The 18,143-nt window shown below is 48.7% G+C and overlaps 1 protein-coding gene across 1 annotated transcript in view; it reads left to right on the forward strand.

Annotated features, from left to right (window-relative positions):
- Window positions 1-3,194: 3,194 nt before the first annotated feature.
- The window catches only part of ACER1 (alkaline ceramidase 1), a 542,852-nt gene continuing 527,903 nt past the window's right edge, over window positions 3,195-18,143 (forward strand). The window contains exon 1 of the mRNA XM_069649550.1: window positions 3,195-3,586. The gene's annotated coding sequence lies outside the window, so the exon portion shown is untranslated. The remainder of the gene's footprint in view (window positions 3,587-18,143) is intronic.

Raw genomic sequence — 18,143 nt, forward strand, 5'->3', positions numbered from 1 at the left:
CATGCGCGAATGCCAAAAGCTTAACTCCTTTAAATCAAACTGGCTATCCTAGAGGCTGCTCCACTACTACAACAGGCGTGGCTTATATGAAAAAGACATGTGTATGCTGCGTTTATTGAATACAGGGCAGCGTTTAATACTGTTGCCAGAAACAGACTGTGGGGGAAGCTGGCTAATTGGGGTATCCCAACAGCCCTGCTTAAAATGGGTATGCTACACGAACAAACTAGAGTCAAAGTGCGGTTGGGGAGTCAGGGGGGACGTCAAGCTGGATAGGGACACACAAGGGGGTCAATCAGGGGTCTATCCTAGCCCCCAAATTGTTCAATCTTTATTTATCAGACATGGGGACGCCTTGATAGCCCTAAATGTGTCCCGCCCAAATTGGGAAATCAGCTGTTGCAATGGATGGGTTATGCTGATTACCTTGTTTTATTGGACTTAACACCTGGAGGTCTACAGGCTGCCTTAAGCAATCTTCATGCATATTCCATGATTAACTCATTAAAAGTAATCACTAACAAGACCAAAGTCATGGTCTTCCACAAATCTGGTAGAAGGCGTGTATGTTTTAAATGGCAGGTGGAGGGGGTAATAATAGAAGAAGTCACCCATTACACCTATTTGGGTTTAACCTTAGGCAGCCATCTTAAAGGCTCGAAATATTTGGAGAAGCTGAGGTTCAGAACAGCCCACCTTATGGGGGTATTGGCTCCCTGGCACACACAGGAGGCATATACTCTATTGGAGTTCTGATCCAGTTGTATTCCACTAAGATCTCGCCAGTTGTGCTGTACGCAGCCGAGACTTGGGCCTTTGGTTTACAAACCAAGATTATTAGACTGGAATCAGGCATGTTAAGGAAACTTTTAAGATCACCCACATATACATCTGTTGGGATCCCATATTTGTAATTCAACATCCTGCATATAAAAGAGAGATTAGAACTGAATTGCCTTAACATCTATTGGAAGAAGTCCAATGCGCCAAGGGATTCACTCGTGGGTCGGCTCTTCGAAGTCTTCTTTAACAACATTATGTTCATGCAGTCAAGTGTCTTGGGCCAAATTAAGATGGTGGCAGACAAATGGAACGACAGACTCACAGTTGATTCCTTCGCTATGTCTCTGGTCTCCTATAAAAGAATGATGAAAGCACCCATAGGTCCACCAAGGAAGGATCAACTGCTGGTCAATTTAGCCACCAAAACAAATGCAGGGAGGTTCACCTCATATGTAATGGAACGAGAGTTTGCCGACGTATGTTCATCATTTCATCAGGAATTCACTCGTCTGGGAATATATGAGATTGAAGTTCAACTGTGCGAAAACCCTTGAAATCACTGGTGCCTGGCTAAATCACTGGTGACTGGCTGAGGAGTCACGGAAGTGAAAGACGATGGTGGTTGTGTGGAGAATCAAACCTGGAGTCTGTGTTCCATCTTCTTTAGGATTGTTCAGCCTTGGCAGAGGGAGGCACGTGAGAAATCAATACTTGCTGGAGGACTTGATGTAACCCTCGCTAAGGAAAGTCTTTGGTGCACTTTTATGTCAGGACACCATGAAGGATGTATCATCTTCCTTACTAGACTGGGGAAGAACATGTTTAATATTCTCAAATTAAAAACATTTGAGGAATGTAAGCTACAATTTGGAGTTGGTGAGGGGGAAAGGCTCAGATACTTTCAAATTAGACACTGGGTCATGTCAATGAAAGTTAAGAAGGCAGCAACACGCGATCTGACACAATTTGAACGTTTTCTCCTAACCACTGATGGTTCCAGAGGGCTTATTTCAGATTTATATAAACTGTTAGAGAGCTCGACCCCAAAGGTTCCTTGGCCAAATATGAAGAGATGGGGGCAGCAGGGGGGGGGGAAATGGAGTGGAGAGACTGGGAGGCACTGTGGAGGTTAATCCCCAAGGTGGCTAGGGATTCTTAATTACAGGAAGCATGGTATAAGTATGTCGATGGCTGGCATTATACCCCTGCCCGGTTGTGTGCAATGTACCCAACGACCTCCAATGCCTGCTGGAGGGGATGTGGGGAGGTGGGCACGGCTGCACATATATGGTGGGATTGCCCGCGTGTTAGGCGCCTGCCCAATATACAGCCCTGGGGTCGGGAGACGGTCAAGACCCTCGGGAGATTTTGTCGGGGAAGATGTAAAGGAAGGGGAGGGAGGGGGTCGGGGGAGTCGCAAGGCGAAAGTGGTTTTTACCCTTGCCGCGATGGGGCTAATTGCTCAAAACTGGAAAAGCCTGGTGATTCCCGTGGAGCAGGACTAGTTTAGGAAAATATGGGATATTGTCTCGTTGGAATGGGCCGCGTACGCGGCACTGGGGAAGTTGGAATGTTTTGCAGCCGATTGGGGCGAGACACTGGACTATTTGAAGGAGGAGTTCATGGAGCAATGGTGCCCCAAAGACTGAAGCTGCTGGACTTCCATTATTGAGGAGGTGGAAGGGGGACATTGAACTACGGTTTCTATTTACACTACGAACGGGGTTGGCAGGGGGAGGCGGGAGGGAAATTTTGTTGGTTTTCTTCGTATTGAATTGTTATGTTTTATATATTGAAATCAATAAAGAGATGTTAAAAAAAATATTCTCAAATTGTCTCCCTGTGTGTGAGCACGAATAAGTACAGGCTGGATTCTATGGTTTGTTTTATTGGTTTCACTTTTACTGTACAAATGGATTGTCTTAATGTTTTATGATTATTATAATGACATGCATTAAAAGCAAACGATTTTGTTGACTGTATGATACTAGATAAAAAATAATTTAAGTAAATATATATTTTAGAGCACCTTGATTGGACATTCCCTTTATCTTGGATTGTTGTATTTGGCTGTTTGGGTTGCTACTCGATCACATTCACACCCCTTCTGAGAGTATAGCCTTCCCTCTGCCCACATTACTACCAAAGGCGAAGGAGGTATGCGAGTGTTTCCTTTATGATTGGGATCCCTTTGGGTTTGGAGAAGTGTGGAGACAGAGTAGTCAGTTTGACCACTACTCATCTTTATACTCCAGGAGAGCAGAAATCATTTCGTTGCAAACTGATTACAAATATTCTCTAGATTTTCCTCGATTCCCTAAAAGCGAACAGCTTTTGCATGGGCCAGCATTTGTGGTATTTAAAAACAGCTCCTATTTACATAATATGTCACGAGCTGGCAGCTTTGAGAAGCCCCGACAGGGCAGAGAGGGGTGGCGGGGGAAGACAAGCAAACAGGAAACTGAGCACAATAGCACCCGAGCACAAGGCTAAAAGAACGGGTCAGAGGAGACGAGGAAGGCACGGGCAGAGGGAAGGAAGAAGGCAACATGACAGGGGGGAAGTGACTGGGAAGAGGGGAGAAACGGCGAGAAAGACAGAAGGATAGGACGGGGGAAGGGAGGACAGGAAGAGGAAGTTCGGGAAAGCTGTCGGACAGCCCTGGGAGGGGATGCTGGCAGAAAGCGGAGCATGAGCGCAGAAACGGAGACTGGGGGACTGAGCAAACAGCCGAAGAGAAGAGCGGGGTAAAGGTCTGCAGAGCCGGTGAAGGGAGGAGCTGGGCGACAGACAACAAGTGTGGGTGAGTGAACATCCTGCTTCCTCTATTAAGTCAAGTCATCCGAAATGATGGTGTCCGAAAGTGATTAAAGTATGCATTTTGGATTTTGTCACAATGCTGCTGCCACTGGACTGTTATCCAAAACTGCTGGGAGCAGTATGTTGCACATTTTAATATTCTGACGATTGCTAAAATAGGGCTCAAACTTGCAGTCTCGCACTGCTTCCCGCAGAAGTAAATACTAGCGCTTGTCGGTACTTTAGAGCCATGCTCAAAACACCCGTGTGTCTGCTCTCTGAAAAATAAGTGTTTGCCTCTAACTCGCTCGATCCCCCTTGCCCCCGTGGCAATGCTTTTGAAGCACTGGCCCTAGGGGCGCGTTCTTCCGTTATCTGTCGGCTGCAGATACATGCCGCACCAACCCACATTCGCCCCTTGCCCCATGCCTGCTCTACGACGTTCAGGCAGGGGCGGCTCATACTTTACACTGACACCCCACAGCGCTCGACAGCTTTCTTCCCCAGCGGCACTTTCCATTTAAAGGGGGAAGTGTGCTGCCAGTGTAATACAGCCTGTACAGGGTGTAATGTATGGACGCGCGCCGCCGAGTCGGTCTGTGGCTACATGGCCCGTATCAGGGGAAACGTTGTATTGCATTGTGGGAGTTGTAGTCCTGCATTCTAGGTAAAGCAGGGAAAAACAAAAGCTACAACTGATTTTAAAAGGTCTAATGAAGAAAAGGTGTACACACAGAGACCCGCACGGAGATAGTGTGAACCCCCAACTAAGCATGAGACGATGAACGCGCAAAAGAGTACTTTTTAAAACGGTCTCTGAGGAGACGATTATTGCTCAGCAGGGACTTCCATGAGCAGAAGGACCCACGGAAAAGGACCGGCCACTCCTAGTGCACTTTTGTCATTTACATGAGATGCGCTAAATCTCAACCGACTTCTCCAGTCCTGCTTTTGTTGTGTGCAGCAAATTGTATGCTGGGATGTATGGGCTCATACTTATAATACAAAAGACTGCAAGTTCCAACATGCAATGTGTTCCGAGGGCGCTTTGACACTAGTACGGCGGTGTGGTGGTTCAGACGCATGAGCCGTCGGGCAACTCACGAGCCTCGATACAGGGCCAGTGTAATGAAAGCGGTTCTCTATGACAACTTGCACCCTTCCCATGTATCATGAGGTCGGGACCGGTATTACAAACGTGTTCTGTTCCTATTATTAACGAGGTACATATGTTGTTCCTGTTTCTTTGTGCAAGCTCCCCCCCCCTCACCACAAACTGAAACGTTGTTCGGAGCTTTCAGAACATTCAGCAGTTACTTTATTTCGTATCACTGTGTTTAAAAACAAATGACCTCCTTGATGCAGCTCACAAAGGTGTCTCGTGGCAGGTGTGAGTAGCTAGTTCTTCTGCCGTGTTCTTTTTCACTGCATCATGGAACTTGTAGTTTTGCTTTTGACAAAATAAATCCACATCTGGGTGCATGAATAAGGATGCGAAGAGCAGGTGACGCTATGCTACTGATTCCAGGCCTTAAGACAATTCAACATCCTGTATAATGCCCATTTGGAGGAAAGGAAGGACCCAAGTTGGACCTGGGAGGGTTGATCAGAGAGGAAATGGGTCAGTCAGGCCAGGGCCTGATCGGTGATACCCAGGTTATCACGGAGACGGTTGAGCAGGATGGCACGGTTGACTGTGTCAAAGGCAGAAGAGAGATCGAAAGGGCCAGATGGTAAGAAAGATCGAAAGGGCCGAGAAGTGAACTCTTATACCCTTCCTTTAGGCAAGCCCTGATCGACCAAGAAGGGGTTAAAAGTCCTGACAATCGAGCAGTCTGGGTGTTTCATGGTTGAATCACTCCATGAAACACTGCAGTCCACCCAGCATGGGCGAAGGGCATGTAAGAAACCTGTTTTCTTCCAGGTAGACTTCAAGAATCCCTTATTCAGGTGGCCAGGGAAAGGCTGGCAGTCTTAGATCCCAACCCTGGGGGCGGGCGAGGGAGGATCCCCTGGGTAGGGGAACCAGGGGTTATACTTGGAGGAATGCCCCAGGAGAGATGCAGAATTCTATCGGGGACGAAGTCCCTGAAGCTTTTCTGGGTTGTTCGGCATCCACCTCCCTTCCAAACAAAGTAGCTCCCTTAATAAAATCCTATCACCTCGTTACACCCAAAAACCACAACTCTCAGAATACTTTTTCTTCTGTTACCTCCCCGAATACTCCCAACCATTCTTCTCTACGTCTCTATGATTATTCTTTCCTGGACACTCAATGACTTTGACAAAACCCTACCAATCCCGTCCCTCTGATTTGTCATTTTCCGAACTCTCAAACGGCATTGAAACAACACTACCATTCCCACAATTCCTCCTGTTCCTTTCACGATGATAATCCTGATCAGTCCCGTATTTTTCACAAACCCTATAAATCTCATCCTTCTGAGTTTACCAACCAACCCCAATCTTATAATTACTTTTTCCCCATCTTGCCATGTAGGATACTCGGATACCCTAACCCCCCCTTTTCTGACACAAACACACTCACACCCCACGCAAAACAACCGACTAAGTACAACCCGGTTTACCTGATATGTCCCAATACAAGGGTCAGGCAATTGACCACAATCGCACACACCTGACGGCCCTAGGGATTAAAGGTGGACCAAGAGAGCACAGTATGAGCAAGGCAGACCGCACAACGTGAGAGCCAGCTCAGCACAGCAGTTCAAAAGGAGGCGAAAGACGGCGCATACAGAGGGGGTGACAAGGAGAGAAGCGACCTTGCCCTTTCTGACGAAGGCCTGTGAAACCTTCGCATGTGGAAATCTAAGACTGAGAACAATAGCCAGCGTGTACTGCAACAGATGTCTATGGTACACAAGACCCTCCTCCACTGATAACCAAGTCGGGGAGAGACGCTGATTTCCGTGGTACTAACCTTGACTCGAAGGAGAAGACAGCCAAGCAGTTCATCACAGCCGGTAAGTCAAGGGGAGAGTCGATAAGAAAACAAACTGTGTTGAACGATAAGTAGCAAGCAGCTAAATTTGAACTTTGAAAGATTGAAAGGAACTATTTAGAAAGAGGGGGGAAAACCCACAACAGAGGCGTCCGGTACCACGTGGGTGCTCACGCAGGAAACTCTGGGTGATTACCCGATGATGAGAGACTTCCATAACCAGAATGCCTTGGGAAGAGGCGAAGACTGGTCAAAGTGGTCATTCAGGGGTCTTGTAAAAATCCTCTGTACCGTTGAAAGTCTTTGACCGGCAGATGATTGTGAAAGAAAGGGAAATGAATCCTGCATGGTAAAAACTAGTACATGAACAGTGCGTTGCAAAGTTGGCAAGAGTGAACCTGGCGGAGGGATGCTAACGAGGCAGGGCGAAGTCTAAAGTCCCATAATGAACTGTCTGTAGAAGTTGGCGAGAGTGAACCCGGCAGAAGGAAGCCGACAGCCAGAATAGTGCGTGGATCGAAGTAAACCTGACCAACGGGTGTTCACAGTGAAGTGTTTGTGTAAAGTTGGCGAGAGTTGTTTGTTTTTTGTTGTTTTTTATTTGTGCGTTTATATAGAGTTACAAACCCTCAGATATCTGAGCGCTGCTTACTTACCACAGTGTGTCTGGTGTTCATTTATCAACCTTGGAAGGATGAAAGGCTGAGGATGGCCCTGCCGGGATTCGAACCTGCATCAGCAGGCTCTGCACGGATGTCAAAGCGAGCGCTCTACTCGCTCTGCTATTTGACCGGCTTGAGGGAAGGGAACCCGGCAGAGGGAAGCAGACAATTGGGGGCAAAGCCTGAAGAACTGTTTAAAAAGACATTAAGACTCATGACAGTAAGAATCATTGGGAGATCAGGGGAAGTGAATGGTCCCCCTTGTCAACTAGGTCCGAGCCCGGTCATGGGAGATCCAAGGGTGAAAAGTCCTCACCCAAAGTCCACTGGAAAGGAACTTTTTGTTTTTTTTGTGGTTTGAATACATTAGGCCCTCGAAGGCAAGAGACCTTTTATTGAAAAGAGACTTAACCACGAAGAACATAATGGCTGGAATGGAACTGTCGGCTCGTACTGAGAAGGCTCGAGCGTGTGCTCTGTTCCAAGGTCCCACCTTGTCCCGTGCTGAAAACGTGGGGAAGGGAGACCCCTGGCAATCACATCCTGACTTATTAATAATACTTTCTTTATTGAAATCCTATCCCACACTCACTTTGTAATTAGTTGTAAGGAATTGGCAATAGGATTTTCTTAGTATAGGCCGTTTTATATTGCCACAACGCCACAAGGACTGTCTTATTTTTCATTTGATGGTCGACGCTTACTCCCATCTTAGATCTAGGTTTAGAATAGATGTTTTTCCACCCTGCATTTACAGTTTAATAAGCACCCTTGAACTGTGAACACTTGTGTCTGTCTTTACTGTTGCCACCATGAGTTTCTTACACAGCCCAGATTACATACTTAGGGTCCCTCATTAACAACAGTAGATGTGATCAACCCTGCCAGAAGTCCTTGAAATCCAGGTTGAAAATCCTGACAAGGTAGGAGGATCCCAAAAAAGGATGGCACATTCTCTATCTTGCTGGTACTGTCCTATAAACTGAAAATGGTCCCCTCTCTAATATACAGAGCTGAAGGGGTTCCGCTTATTCCTTGGGAAACCTGGCCCTCATTGGAGGGCGCTTTTTGGAGGAGAATCTTGAAAGCTCTTAGAAAAACACATCATTCTACTCTAGCCAGTTTAGGCTACGTGTTGGACAGAGAAATGCCATCAAACCTAGAATTTGGATGCTGTGATAAATGCGACTTTGGGCCAAAGAATAGATCAAAGGTCCTCAGACCAACAAACACGACACCTCCTCAGACAGTAAATAAAAATGCAATGGGATGGGAATGGTTGAAAAGATTCTTGCCGGTCCACGGAGTAGAAACTAAGTGAACTGTCTTTAACCTATTGGAACACTCGTGGCTTTGCTCATGTACTATCTGAAAATGGTTCTCTCAATATTCTCCTAGAGTACAGTGTCATCATGCTACAAGAAACCTGGTTGGTTTCTCACATCCACATCGATGGGTTCCAACTCTACCAAGTACTAGCTAAAAAGGCCCCCTTGGACGACCTTATGGGGGCCCTATTATTGGTGTGAAGCACGATTTAACATCAATTATCACAACACCTAAGGAGGAAAATGCACGTTTTTTGGATGTGCAGCCGAATAGCAACAAAGGGGGAAAAAGGGGGGCGCATTTTGGTGCTAAACATTCATGCCCCACCTGTAGGTTAAATGTTGAAAAAATATTCTCTTATATTGATCTAAACTGCTCAGATCGGCTAGGGGAAAACCACTCCCGTGGCAATCTTGTTGGGAGGGGGGGTGATCTCAATGCGCTCTGCAAGGATGACGAACCTGTGCAATCTATAGTAATGTATCCAGCAAAAGTGTGTTGACATTAAATAGCGTAAATAAGCACAGGAAACAGTGGGTTTCGTTCTTGAAAGAGTGGGACTTGACCATTTTTAATGGGTGAGTGAAAGGTGATTGTCTGGGGCAGCAACATGGTCAAACGGTCGTAGCTGTTGTGAGGGGTCAGTAATGAAAGGCGAACAACTGCTTGTGGTTTTACCAAAATATGCCATTTTATTAAAGAAAATGTGTGAAAACAAATATGAATACAATATCTAAATGACCTTCACCAGTTCTCGGTGTGGTCCCTTCCCCAGGAATCAAAGTTCACTCCAAAATGTTCAAGGGAAAGAAATGTTTTAAACTAACAACAAACAAATTCCACTGGTAACCAATCTTTTGTTCCTTGATGAAAGACCCCCTTCCAACTTCCAGAAAAGCAATAGCACCAATAGTAATCCTATTTTTTTATTTTATTTTTTAAACTCTTTATTAATTTTCAACACATAACAAACAAACTTCACTGTACAACTGGCACCACATGTTGGGATCTGCACTGTTGTCCGTCTTCTTGGCACGCTGGCATGGCCATCTTCATGTCTGTCCCCAATGTTTAACCTCTTATACTCTCCGTCCCTTAGATCTGGCCCCCTCCGACTTGGCCACGGTCCCTTGCTTACATTCTCGCTGATTGCTCTTGCCCACATTACCCCCAGTAGTTCATTCTTCCTCCGGCCCGCTGGGACCTGTAGAGCTGTGCCCCTCTGTGTTATCGAACAGGTCCTGTATGAGGGTATTCCATGCAAGTAGCATAGCCTTGCTTTCTCGCTCTCCCCTCTGTCTCGCTCTGGTCCACACTGATGTTTCCGCTATCGCCCATTTCTTCAGGTATGCCCACCACATCTCTGTTAATGGTCCTGTACTTGTGTTCCATGCCATTGCTATGCGGCGCTTCGCCAGTATGCACATTAGGACTTTCATTTTTGCTATGTGTGTCCTCTGTTTGCCGCCCCTCGGGAACAGCCCCAGTAGGTAAGATTCCAGCGACCACTCCTGCATTTGAATCCCTCCTGCCACCACCCTGTCTCTTACTGTGTCCCAGAAGTTAATTATCACCGGGCAGGACAAGAACATATGTAGCATATCCGCCTTTTCTGCCGCACAGCGTGGGCAGCTACAGGTTTGTTTGTTTCCCATGTTTGACATTCACTTGGGTGTGAGGTATGCCCTGTGTATGAGGTAGAGTTGCATCTGCTTAAATTTTGCGTTCCTGGAGACTTTCTTGGCAAACCAAAGTGTCCTGCTCCACTCCTCATTCGTGAAGGTTCTGTGGAGTTCCTCCTCCCATCGAGCTCTGGCCTGTGGCTCCCTCCTGTTGTTGCTACCCAGGAGTCGTTCATAGAGTCTGGATACTGTGTGTTCTCCTTCTGACACATCATACCACGTGTCCAGCTCCCCCCTTGTTATCTTCCCCCTTCAGGTAATGCTCTCCGCCTTTTCATGATCCTCCGGACCATACTGTTGTACAGCAGGAATTGTCCTCTGCGTACTTCTGTTCTTCCATCAGGGTCTGAAAGTCTACCCATTGTCCTTCCTTCCATAGGTCTCCAATCTGGGCCACTCCCTTATCTTCCCACTGTGCGCGATAAGTTGTCAGGGTCTCCCTGCGGGTGTTGACTAGCCCCGCAAAGGAAATTTGTGTTCCTTGTCATTTCCATGCCCTCTTCCTTAGGGTCTGGCCCAGTTTGACCATATTGGGGAGTGGTTTGACTAGAGCTTCATTTAGCCGTAAGAGATCCCTCAGGTAGTAGTGTCGTATTGCCAGCTGAAAAAGCAGTGTGTCTATGGATGTGTCCTCCCCACGCCATCTTACCACAAATTGGAGTTGTCCCGCCAGGGTGTAGTATTCAAAGTCCGGCAGCCTGATCCCGCCCCTCTGGTAATCCATCTGTAGTGTGTTTATCGCTATCCTGTTAGTTCCCGCGCCTCACAGGAATTCCCTCGCCATTGTGTGAAGTTGTCTCAAGAAAGACCCGGGAATGTTTTATGGGATGTTAGTGAAGTGATATAGTAGGCGGGGCAAAACCGTCATCTTCAGTAAGGCCGCTCTCCCTACCATCCCCAATGGGAGCGTCCTCCAAAACTGCATTGCCGTCCCTATTTTGACTAGGGCCGCCTGCGTATTAGCAGTATGCGTCGCTGTAGTATTGTGATGTATGTCCACTCCTAAGTAGCAGAAGGTGACCGGTGTCCATGTAAGTCCTAGGTTTGGCAACTGGTCAGGGGTAGCCCTCCCAAAGTCCGCTAAGGGGAAGAGCGAAGACTTCTCCTTATTGATTGTGATTCCCGACAGTCTGGCAAATGCCCCCAGGGCTTCCATTAGGTCTGGCAGGTTTTCCCTCGGGTTCCCGACATAAAGGAGCATGTCATCTGCGTATATCAAAATTTGGTGTGCCACCCCGTCAATCCCTATTCCAGCATCCTTGTACTCCGCCCTGAAGAAGACCGCAAATTGTTCCAGAGCCAATATGTATAGCATCAGGGATAGTGGGCATCCCTGCTTTGTGCCCCTGCCAATTTTCCACCCCTCTGAAATGTGTCTGCCCATTTTCATCCTTGCTGTGGGTTCCCTGTAAAGGAGCCTTATCCAAACGAGGTAACCCTCCCCAATCCCAAAATGGCCGAGCGCCCCAGGAGCCAGTCCCAATTCACAGAATCGAATGCCTTAATGGCGTCAAGTGACGCCACTTCACATTATCCCCATTTTTGATTCGTGCTATCCACTACATGGTGAAGTCTACGTAGATTCCATGTTGTGTTGCTCCCTGGCACATATCCCGTTTGGTCAGGGTGCACCATTGTGGGTATATCTCTCTTGAGTCGATTCGCTAAGGCTGGTCACAGGATTTTAGAATCCTGGTTTATTAGGGAGAACGGCCTATAGGAGTCACACTCAAGAGGCGGCTTTCTGGGTTTTAGTATAGGTATTATAACCAATTCCGATAGGGTCTGCGTTAGCCGTTCTCTCTTGTATGCCTGCTCATACATCTCTAGCAACCGTGGGGCCAGGGTGTCTTTATATTTCTTATAAAATTCCCTGTGTAACCCTTCGGGTCCCAGGGATTTGCCTGTTGGGAGGTCGGTTATGACGGTCGTTAACTCTTCTACCGTAAGGGGTGCATCCAGTATCTGTACCTGCTCTTCCGTTAGCTTGGGGAGGTTAATCCCCCCTAACGCCTCGGCTATATCGTCTTTCTCTACCTCCTATTTCCTGGAGTACAATCTCTCACAGAACCGTGAGAATACTCCATTTATCCCTTCCTTGGTCTGGACTTCCTCTCCTTCCTCATCTTTAATTGCGTTTATTGGTTCATGTCTGCTCTCCTGCCTGGTGAGCCAGGCTAAGAGCCTACTAGGCTTATCCCCTTCCACGTGTAGTCTCTGTATGTACTTCCCATAGTCTAGTCACCCCAGTCTTTCCCAAATGGCACTACACTGCAGCCGCAGCGCAGTGAGTTCCCCCGGTTCTTCTCCACTCAAGCCTCTACGCGTTCTACCTCCCTTTCTATTTCCCCAGCTCTGCCAAAATGCTCCCTTTAAGTCCTCCCGCCTTCCCTATCGGTGCTCCCTTGACCACCATCTTGAAGGCTTCCCAGACCGTTCGAGTGCTGTCCAAGCTCCCCACGTTGTGGTCAAAATAGTCGTCTATCGTCTCTCTAATGTGTTCTTGAAAGTCCCCATACATTAGTGCCTCTGCCCTCAGTCTCCAAGTGGATATGGGGGCCCCTCTATATGTGTATGTCCACGTTGCTACTAGTGGGGCGTGGTCAGACAGTGTTCTTGCCTTAACATGTATCCAATTGAATTCCCCAAGAGTCTCCCTACCCGTAAATAGGTAGTCTATGCAGGTGTATGTTCTGTGTGGGGCACTATAGTGTGTGTATCCCCTGGTGTTGACATGTACCTTCCTCCAGATGTCTTCCAGTTCCAGCTGGTCTACAGACTTCTGTAGTGCCCTGGCCGGCACAGCTGGCCTCCTCTTCTTCTTGTTGTCCGATCTGTCCATTTGTGGGTTCAGTGTGCAGTTGAAGTCTCCTGCCCAGATGAATGAAGCTTCTCTGTACGGGGCTAGTCTGGGAATTATAGTCCTGAAGAATTCTGTCGCATCATGGTTAGGGGCGTATGTGTTGTGTTAATCAGGCACACCTCTTTGTTCTCCAGCATTCCATGTACAATCACCATTCTGCCCTCTGAATCTCTCTCTTGTTTTATCAGTTTGAAGGGCACTCTCGGGGCTATCCATATCAGGACTTCCTGGTATAATTCGAGTAAGTTGAGCTGTACATTTGCCCGCCCCATTTCTTGGCAATCTTTGTTTGCTTTTCGGCCATCAGATGCGTTTCTTGCAGCATAGTGATTTGTACTTTCGCCCTATTCTGCCAGGCCTAGACCCTCAGTCTCTTAACGTAGGCATTTAGTCCCCTGACGTTCCAGGTGGCTATGATGGCTTTTTCTTTGCCCATTTGTTTGCTGTGTTCCGTGGCCCGTCTGTTCCCAAAGGCCTGCATGTTGTCTTGTATCCTGCGTCAGGCGTGCTGGTTTCTTCCTCTCTTGATTCCACCCGGATGGGGTGGGTCTGTCCTTTCCTTGCCATGTTAAGTCTTGCTAATGCGGAATCCCAGCAGGTCCACCGCCTCGTTGTGCTTCTTTGGTTGCCTTTTCTAGGGTATATCTTTTCAGTCTGCCACTTGCGCTTCGACCATGTTGCTTGGTGCTTCCTCCTCCATTTGTGCCTTCTTTCAACCAACCCAACCACACACTAACTACAACTTCCAACAAACACCCAGTGACCCTGCCCCTGCTTGGGCTACGCTGCTTTCTTCGTGTCGCCCTCCTGTCCGTGGGCGCACTCGCTGCAGCGTGAGGCTTCAAAATTGGCATCACAAGTTCTGTACCTCTGTGGGGTTCCTTGTGGCAATTGGCGGAAAACCCTGGCTATACAGGCTCCCGTCCATCTAACTGCTTGTCTGTGTCTCTTATATGTAACTCGTTCTTCTTCATCACGCTCAGTGCCTCATTGGGGTGCATTTCTTTTGTTTCTCTGATTTTCTCCCCTCCTGGTTGTGGGATCCCTTGCTGATCCATCCACTCCTAGGCGTCAGCTGTGGTCTCAAAGATGTATAACCTGTCGTTGTGTAACACCTTTAGGTTGGCAGGATATAGTAGCATAAATCTGACACTGGCAGCCCCAAGGCGCTCCTTGGTAGGCCAAAATTGCAGCCCTTGCCTCTGTAAAAATGTGCTGTGTAGTCTGGGTAAATGGTTATTCTAGAAGCATTTCTCGTTATCACCCATCCCTCTTTTGAGAATGTCAAGCTCATCTTCGTGATCATAGATCTTGGAGGTGCCCCCGGACGTGGCTTCCTGATCAGAGCTCTGTGCGCTCTCTCCACGGCGAAGCCCTGAAATAAGTTCTCTGCCGCCACTTCTTGGAGCAGTACGTTTTCTATGCAATTCGTGGGGTCTCTGCCTTCCTCCCCTTCTGGCAGCCCCACTATGCGCACATTGTTGCGTCGGGCTCTCCCTTCCGCATCTTCTGCTTTGTGTTCCAGTGTGCGGATGCAGTCCAGTGCCTCTGCCATTTGGGATTGGGTGGTCGTGATGTTTGCTGTGTTGCTTTGCACCTGTTGTTCTGCCGTTGTCACCCTCTCTGTTAGTTTCTTCGTATCTTGCCTAAGGAGCCCCACATCCACAATCGCTGCATCCAGCTTGCACTCTATCTATGCCTTTAGGACTGCTATGGCTTCCAGTATGGGGCCCTCTGCCTGCCCATTTTTTAGCTGTCTGGGGTTGGGGGTGCTCGTGCCGGCCACTGGTGTCTCGGACTGAGGCTCCTTGTTTTTGCAATCAAACTCCTCCATGCTGGTCCGCCTGCCCTTGCCTCCCATCTGTTTGTCCGGCATGCCAGCGCCAGAGGACTTTGCATCTTTGTTGGGGCCCCAGCTTCTTCTCTGCACGCTGAGCTCTGTTTTCGGCAGCTAACCGTCCCGCTTTCAGTGCTCTACGCCGCTTTCTTCTACCTGGCTGTCGCCCGGGGTTTGTGGAAGCTTCCCCCGGGGGGGGGGCCCACCCTGCGTTCCGATGTTCTCCGCAGGTATACTGTCTTCCCTCTTGGGTTGTAGGGTTCTCCGTTGTTTCAGTAAATAAGCCAGAGGCTGCACTGTCGCAGTTTGCACTTGTGTTCAATGCAGGTGATGTGCTCAGTTGTTACGTCTCTTGTGTTACAGTCACCCCTCCTTCGTTGCGGCCATTTCTGGATCACCTCTGTTTGCAATGAGGCAACGCCGCGTTTTGTCGCTTACAATCGCCTTCTTATGTCGATGCGCGTGTAATCCATGATCCCCCTTTGAGGTGGATACTTGCTTAGTGACAGGTCGGTGGGCTGTAGCCTCCCACGGTCAGGTCATTGAAAGTTCAGTGCCGCCCTCTCCCTGCCCGCTTGTGTAGATCACTTCTGCTGTGGCGGCCCCCTGAGGCCAGCTGCTCCCACCGTCTGTGCATCACTGAGGCTGCGATGTTGCCTCTGTTCGATGCTTCTGTTGTCTGTGCCCAGCAAAGCACCCCCCTGCTGCTTCACTTATATTCTTATCTTGGCTCTTCCGCACTCTGCCGTCTCAGACCGGTTCTGGATGGGTCAGGGCCCCACTTGTTTAACTTTGGTCGTTGCTGTCTCCTTATATCCGTGTCTGCCTGCTTTCAGGCCCCCCTTCAAGGAGGTAACTTGCCTTGTTGTTGGCGAGTGGACTGTGCTCCCCCATGTACCGGATGTTTGTATGAATCCACCTCCATCGTTGGATCCTCTACGGATCAATGCAGGACTCCCCTCACGGCAAGGATCATAATGTACCAGACAATGGTGTATGCCCTTCCCCTAAATTGTGCTTGCTGGGAATTCCCAGGCCTCTCCCGGCTCCTGGCGTTCCCTCCGGTGCTGACTGCACACACTCAATGTCAGTACAGGCTGCCGTCTGCCGATCTGCTCTCTCGGTGCCCGGGGGGGTCAATGGCGGCCTGTGCGGGTGTTGAGTCCACCTTGCCAGAAGTTGCCGTTCGTGGGGGCTCGGCTTCTCGCTTGCCTCTTGTCCTCTCTGCTCTTCAGTCCTTCACACGTGCTGCCCTCTCTCCGGTGCCTTGTGACATGTCCCTCGCGTAAATCTCTGATAACCTCGACCTTGTCCAGGCCCTATCTCTCGTGCCCCCGGATCCAGCCAATACAGTTCACGTACCGGGCCTCGGGATCGCCCCAGCAGGATGCTCTGTCTCAGGTCGGGCTGGTCACCGCAGCCTCTTTCTCTCCTTCACCCCTTTTGGCTTCTGTTGTTCCGGCGGTTCTCTTGCTTCGGGCGTCCCCACTGACCCGGGACCCCGCAGACCTACGCCCTACTCTGGTGAGGTCACTGGAGAGCCTCGCACTTCCATGGCCCGCTCCAACAGGTTCAAAGCTCGGATCCTGCGATTGCTCCTCCCCTAGATCCCTGGCGAGGCTCCGCGTCCAGACCTGGCCGGACCCCTGGGGCACAATCTGCGTCCGCACGTCGTCCTGTCAACAAGGCTGGGGATCCGGGATGCTGCTGTTGGATCCTTCCGATCCGTGCCCTCCTTGTCTTGGCTCCCCCTCTGATGTTTTGGCCACTTTTGGGCTCTCGTAGAGTGCCTTCCTCCTTTGTGTCCGCACTCACCGCGTGAAAGTCCAGAGTAGCTCGGGGCCCGCAGGATGTTTATAAGGGCGTTAGTCCTCTGGGAGGGGGTGCTCTGCTTCTGCTGTTGGCGTCCCTCTGCACTGCTGTGGGCCAATGCACGCCTTGTGCTTACCCTGCAGCTCCACCCCAGGGGACGCCGTGGTGGAGTTAAGGCGCGCTGCCATTTTGTACAGTGGCGCAGCGTTCCTTTCTGTCTGTTCCACGAGCTCAGCACAGTCCGATTCCTCCTCAGACTCTCCCCTGATGGTCACCAGACCTTCAGACAACGTATTGTCATGTTTCTGCTGGTTGCCGACATGTTGTATGCCAGCTTGTCGTAGCTTCTCGGGAGCTCCGAGTTGCAGCTCCTCTCTACATGGCCACCAAGCCACGCTCCCAATGGTAATCCTGGTTATTTGAAATTGCCCCTCTTCCAGATAGTTTGCCACAATTCAAGAAAAGGTGTAATATTCCCCAAACTCAATAATACGCAATTCTTTAGGACTTCTTTTAGTTACAACCCTACATTGGTATATTTGTCAGGAGGTTTTCTTTATGTTGCTTCTTCCACCTCTTCAACCATACGTCTACTGGTGGTAGTATGAGAACGGTCACTTTTGTCCCAGAGTACGCTACTGGCTTATACCACTTCAAGGTTACATCTGCTGACAACTTAGTATACCACCACAGTCTAAGTACTACTACTACAGCTCAGTACTTTGAATTGTTAGACAGGCTTCGACAAGATATAATTCAACCTCTTCTGGTAGGCAAGGCACTCTTCATTTTAAATGACTTTCCCAAAAAGGGGCAGCCTCTTTGCCTCTTATTGTCTACCACCATAACAACCTGCTTCTGCTCACAAGACTCACTTCCCTCTAGCTTCAGCAGTCTTTGGCACCTCAGGTCAGAACATTCTTCACACTGTGCAGCGTTCGACTACTTGTTTGGTAGTAATACTTTACTAGAAAGAGTATTGGAGATGACTGTTTCCCCGAATGAAAACAGTGACCATGCGAGTGTCCAATTGATTCTTAGAAGAGATGACAAGGATTCTGTATATTCCTGTAACAGAGAGGTGGAAACCAATCATGCGGGAAACCGCATACGTTGATCGCCAAATAAAATAGCCAAATTCATGACTGCCATAGCATACTCTCCATCATGAAATTTTGACCCTTACTCACTTTTCGGCAAATGAATTAGAGGATTGGTTGAAAAGGTCCACCTTCCTGGACAACGATGCATCAGTTTGTTGGCCTCTGATGTTATCTCAGGAGGTGATTGTGCTAGCCATTGAAAAACAGTGTTTCAAAGCCCCGGGACCGAACGGCTTAGCTAATGCTGTGTTGAAAAAGGACCCTAAGAACTAGAATCGCCATCAGCTCCACCTAATACTTGTGTCAAAGAT

This window comes from Ambystoma mexicanum, chromosome 1p (assembly GCF_040938575.1).
Source record: "Ambystoma mexicanum isolate Mex_15411 chromosome 1p, UKY_AmexF1_1, whole genome shotgun sequence".
NCBI classification, from domain to species: domain Eukaryota; kingdom Metazoa; phylum Chordata; class Amphibia; order Caudata; family Ambystomatidae; genus Ambystoma; species Ambystoma mexicanum.